Raw genomic sequence first — 6,000 nt, 5'->3', positions numbered from 1 at the left:
ATTACATTGCATTGTTAAAAAATACGTAATGAGAAATAACACATTGATTTATAATTTTGTTTTATAGCTTATAAAATTGTATGAATTAATCTTGTCTTAAGAGGATGCTATCTTAATCTCATTAAGAATTCATTTCTAAGAAATTATTATATACTTGTAATAAAATTTTACTTTTAGTTATTGTATTTTGATGAACTGCAGATCATATTGAAACAACTGGGTCCATAAAAAATACATATTAAACGTACAATTATAGGAAATTTTTAATAAATCACATTTAATTTATATCCCTAAACTAGTTCTCTTACCTCTGAACAGACAGGCATAAATCAACAAGTATGCTGCATAAGAAAACGTTCACCTGGGGAGTGAGATACCAGTGTTGACTTCTAATTTGTGGTGGTGGCACTCCTTGAGGTCTTCTCTCTTGGATTTGGTAAGCACCATTTCTTCACTCTTCAGGCAAGGAAGTAAAAATCCGTAGTTTCCTCCTTGGGTAAATAATTCACAACTTGAATAAATTTTGGTTCTCCCTGTTTCCTGGGGTTCTGCTTAAATGGACTTGAGGTTGGGATGGGGACTAGGGCAATAATCGGGAATGGGAACCAGCCATCAGGGAGATAATAGCCTCAATTATTTTCAACATTCTTTTAAATGCAGAGAATTGATGCTGCTTTTTTCTCAGCCTTGGGTTTTTAGTTGTTGAACCTAAGACAATAAGAACATTGCTACTCAGCTCACATACACAGAATGAAGCATAAATTTTTAAAATTATACAATGAAATGATTGTAAAAACCACAGGATACATCCTCAGATCCAGGGGGGCTGCAGACCCCAACTTCAGGTTCTATAATCAGTACGCTTTCCACCTTTTAGACAGGTGCCATCCAAATCCAAGGCAGCTTGTGAACTGGAGATTACATCAGTCTCCACAGAATGTCTATACTACTGTTCATCGAACAAATTTCACTGAGATGTATTTTAAAAAGTCAAAACAGATTTGACCATTTCTAAGTAATCTGCCGTTTTATTTAGAAATTTCAGGAAAAATCATGATGAAAATTAAGATTATTATAATAAGCATTGTAGGTTAAAATTCAGAACAACTTTGAGTACTTTAGTATCAATCAAATCTTTAAAACTTTATTAAAGAATAAATGTACCAAAACTAGAAGAGAAGAAAAAGCACATATATAGAAATATAATTCTCCAAATTAAATTATATTTTTATAGGGAATTTGACAATCTAGATGAAAAGAGTATTTTCAGTATACAAATATTTTCTAAAAATAATTATCTAACAACATTGCTTTTTTTTGCTTGTTTTTGGTCACCATTCTCTAATTTATCACTGGCGTAATCAAGTTAACATCTCTAGGGTCTGGGAATAGACTTCAACTATATGAAAACAAATGAGTTTTAGAGATACATCAAAGTCCTCTGTAATGTAGATATAATAGAGACAAAGTATCAATATATTCAGCCTAGGAGATATTAGTAAGAATAAAAACACAGAGAATAGTTTGGCAATATATAAAGAAACCCAGAGAGTTCCCAAGGAATGCTCACTGATCTTGCAGTTTTCAACTTACACCACATTATCCTCTCAGGGTACCATTACGCAGAATTGATTCTGGCCTCACATGTGGAAAGAAGCAAATTCTAAAGTTGATGTGTGACTTTTCCTCTATATCTAAACCAATAACTAAAGATAAAAACCATTCAAGGCAAGGCATATATTTGTTAATGTAATAGTATTGCCCAAGAACATAATATATTATTTCCACATGTCATTTTCTCATTGATAATAACATCTGATTTATTCAGTGGTCAATCTTTTGGTAAATTCAACATCTGTAACAAATCTGAGAACCTGATAGTAAATGGAAAAAGTTCTGACCCACTGAAATACCTAGTATTCTAAGATTCATGCATCTTGTGTACTGGCTAGACCCTTGATTCAACATTAGATATAATGAATACACATTTTTAATACTTGGGTGTCTTACTTCTCTGTCCACATCAAATTAAGAAGAGAACTGGAAGCTTCATTTGAGAATTTGTGCATCCATTCCACAAATATTTTTTTAACTTCTCATGTGCTCAGCATTACACTGACAAACTAAACTGTTATTTAATAACTAAATAACAGTAAGAAAGGAAATAGAGAAGCAACCATACTAAAGCCAAGCATAAAACTGATGATTGTAAAAATGACTCTAAATTGTTAAAAGAAGAGCTTGATACTTTCTGTTTATGTAAGCAAGCAGGTAAGTGTGTTTATTTTAGTAAAAAATTTACTTTATTTTCATGTTAGTAGGATTATAACTTGAAATACATATTATTAAAAAGGTTATTCTTGGTACTTAAAGAAACAATTTGCTATCTGAAATTCATTTATTGAAGCAATGTAATTCATAACAGCAGCAGGTGTATGCCAATAATAACAGGCAGTGTCTCACTGTTTCTTTAGAAACTTTTAGAATTTATCTTATAAAAATAGTCACCTCTAAAGGCTGGTACAGCAATTTAATAAGCTTGAGATTAATTTTGGTTACATTGTGTCTCAGAAAATAGACATTGTGAAACAAGGCACAGCCAGGTTCCTGGAGAAACCACAGTGGTTATTTTCAATTGGCTATTTCTATTAAATACAGGAATAGCACTGAGAAGCTTTGAAAATTTAATAGTTTCTGTCCTTCCTAGAGGACTAAATCAGTAGATTGAAATGAAATGTTATGCTGGATTTCAAAATAGAATATTGTGAATTATGTACACCAAATAATATTAGTGGTCATTCAGAAAAACAATCAAGCATTGCACATGTTAAACCAGCCGTGTAGACTGGCATGGGTTCATAAGTTCAGGGACTTCATAAAATACTGCTGTGCAAGTAAACGTTTAAATCAAAATTGAAAATACAATCCTCAGGTCTATCGTGTCGTGTATTTTTCAGTCTGAGCTACATATGCGTTATCGCATTTTGTGATCATGTAAAAGCACAGGTTCCCAAAATAAACACAGTCACCTCCAATCAAGTTATTAACAACCCAGTGAAATTGGATTTGGCTAAAAACCAAAATTGGCAGTCTCCTCTCTCATCTTCTATAGATGTTCTTTCTTCCCTGTATAATGCATCCATTGTTTTAACCTAACAACATACATCAGTACTAATCGTTAACACAAACAGCTATGCATGACCATCCATATATTTTGACATGTAAAACTGACAATTGTTTCTGAGCAAATGTTTCATATTTTACTTGCCACCCACTGATTTCTAGGCTTTTCCCAGAAATGGCAGTTTTGAATTAATAATCCTACATTGTTATTATGTTTCTATAACAGCATTCTGTTAACTGTTCTTAGCACTCCATTATATGTAATTAGAGTTATAAGTGCAAATGAAGTAAAAATAAAAATTCTACCAGATGTTTGATTCATCCCTTAGTAAAGCAATTGAATAAAATGAAAATCTGCCGTCTGTTCTATGGATTAAAAATCCACATGTTTGTAACATGGCCTTTTGTAGCCTTTTGATAGCTATGATTTCCAGAGGAAATATATTAAGATAATTTTTTATTATACTTCTCAAAATATTTTGGATTCTCTGAAGTTTTATGAATTTATGATTCTTGATCTGTATCAGTTTTTCTTTCCATTCCTTAATTTGTATTATAAATCATATAGGTGTTTTAAATCATGAAAATAGCTTTTAGCTTATTTTCTTGAATGCTAAAAAGAAATTAAAGAAAAATCTGTTTTTCTGGGCACTATCAATGAAATCTCAAAAGAATGAGTTTTTAGATCTATTACAATTGGGGAAAATAGAGCTTTTTTTAGTAGTGATATTGTATAAAATCACCAGATGGCATCTCCTAGTCCCTGTAGAAGATTTCTGTTCTCTTGCTAAACAAAATATTCAAAAGAACAACAAAAAAAATTACGCTATACCAAAAAGGAGGCGTTTCCAAGTACTAACTGCTTATTTTTGTATTGTACTTCTCTCACTTGTTAGTCTCTTGCTTCCATTTTTACTGATTTCTAAAAATATTTATTGCCTATGTAAACTGTAAGGTTTACAGACAAGGAAAAGTCTAGAATCAACCACTAAAATTCTGTTCTTGAAATCTCTCTCCAAGGACATTAAATCCAGGGTGAATATCAATTATCTTTTTAAAGCTCACAGTACAATAATGGTACTTCTGATTCAAAGCTGAGCTTTGCTACAAGAGGCAGAGCCCAAAAGGTAAAATTAAATGTGCAATGTCTAAACTGAGCTCGCTGATCATTCTTCTTTTCCTCTGAGAATCTCAAGCTGTGGTTTACAAACAGCTTTCTTGTGGGGTGTGCTGTGAAATAGCAAATGGAATTTTAACTTATCTGTTACTTCAGGGCTTTGTTTACTTTCCTAAATGGAGAGCAGCAGGATATAAAGAAAGAATTCTGGAAAACTATACCATCTAGAACTGTTTCCCAACCACTCTTCTGAAGAAAAATACTGTTATGGTCCAATATATTGTAGACGTAACTGATTAAACAGAAATAAGTGTTTTTGTTTATCTGCTTGTTTGAGATGGCTCAGGACTTCTATTCTAATGTGTCTGGTGAATCTCTCAAAAGGAAACATGGATTAAAGTAGTATAAACAGTTATTTCACCCTAGCATGTGTATTTTGTTGATTTCTTATCAAGATTTTTATTCAAACGAATATGCTTTGGGGAAAGTTGACCAGGAGGAAGGTAATATTAATCATCAGCTTTAAGGGATCAGTTATAAAAATTTCAACAATATCATTAATGATGCAGTTTTTTGTTTGCTCATCCATTAATGGATGAGCAAATTTGGAATTTTTTTGATTCCAACTTCTATTGGAATAAAAGTTTTCTCCGTTGTCTGAAAGTTGAGTGTTCCTGTGAAAACTCTGGGAAGCAGAAATGGAGTAAAGTGAAGAAGCAATTACCTGATGGCACATCTTGCTAAGGACACACAAAAATAAATTGAGATAAAGCACAGATGCTCACAGACAGTGTAAAGCTTTCGTGGCCTGATGCTAAGGTGCTGAGTGTAGTTCCCGGGAAAAGAGCTTGGAGGTGCCCTCTCGCTGCTGGGGGGGTGAGCACTGCCTCTGTAAACGGCTCCCTGCAAAACAAATACTGAGTACTATTGTCCCGTTTTTCCTGAAAGGAAAAATCCTCTTAAGATTTCTTTCAGTTAGCAAAAATAGGTACTAATGAGGGTCTTTTGTAAAAGTGAAGTGATATAAAGCAAACTTTCGAAAAGAGGGGGATACCTGTATATTGTATTCCATTTTAGGTGTGATGTATGTCATCATGTGTTTTCTCAAAGAGAAACTTGTATACATTAGAAAATACCTGAGTAATTGACTGAAATTTTCGCTTTTTATATAAGATGTGTTGATGCAAACTGACAGGGCACAATTGTTTAAGAGATTTTTTTAAAAATTTCCTGTTGAATCATACAGAATGTTGAAATATGAAGACATCAATGGGACTGTCTTAACAACTTTACCTCCCTCATTTTAAGGAAATACCAGCTCAGGGAGGTAAAATAATATGTTCAAGTTTGAGTATTTTTTTAAAGCAAAAAATTAAGAGAAAACCATAGTAACCAAACAGAATACCTATGGCATAAATGAGACAAGTTTATTTCTCTTACATATCCAGGGAGCCCAAAGGTTTCTATCCCAGGCTCCTGTCTTGCTACTATGCTATAAAGGACTTCCATTCCCAAGGCCACCTCAAGGTCCCTGATAGCTGTTGGAGTCTCAGCATATAGGTACTCATTTTAACCAGCAAGAAGAGAAGGATTAAAAGGACCCTCTTTAAAAGCATTTTCTGGAAGTTGCACACCCTATTTTCCTTATAGCCGTTAGCTAATATTTAGACATATGATCAGACCTAAAGGCAAGGAAGCTCTGTGCCCAGCTAAAAATTGAGAAGAAAGTGAGGATAGTGATTAGGAGATAATTAGAAGCC

The 6,000-nt window shown here is 33.1% G+C and overlaps 1 protein-coding gene across 5 annotated transcripts in view; it reads left to right on the top strand.

Annotated features, from left to right (window-relative positions):
- The first annotated feature begins 318 nt into the window (after positions 1-318).
- LIN7A (lin-7 homolog A, crumbs cell polarity complex component) overlaps positions 319-6,000 on the top strand; it is a 365,099-nt gene continuing 359,417 nt past the window's right edge. For 4 of the 5 annotated variants that reach the window (XR_010932507.1, XM_067697467.1, XM_067697466.1 and 1 more), the window contains exon 1: positions 319-436. The gene's annotated coding sequence lies outside the window, so the exon portion shown is untranslated. The remainder of the gene's footprint in view (positions 437-6,000) is intronic. The other variant, XR_010932509.1, reaches the window with a different exon arrangement.

This window comes from Pseudorca crassidens, chromosome 11, assembly GCF_039906515.1.
Source record: "Pseudorca crassidens isolate mPseCra1 chromosome 11, mPseCra1.hap1, whole genome shotgun sequence".
Classification (NCBI taxonomy): Eukaryota; Metazoa; Chordata; class Mammalia; order Artiodactyla; family Delphinidae; genus Pseudorca; species Pseudorca crassidens.
The sequence above is the reverse complement of the archived record's forward strand: the minus strand, read 5'-3'. Positions and strand labels throughout refer to the sequence as shown.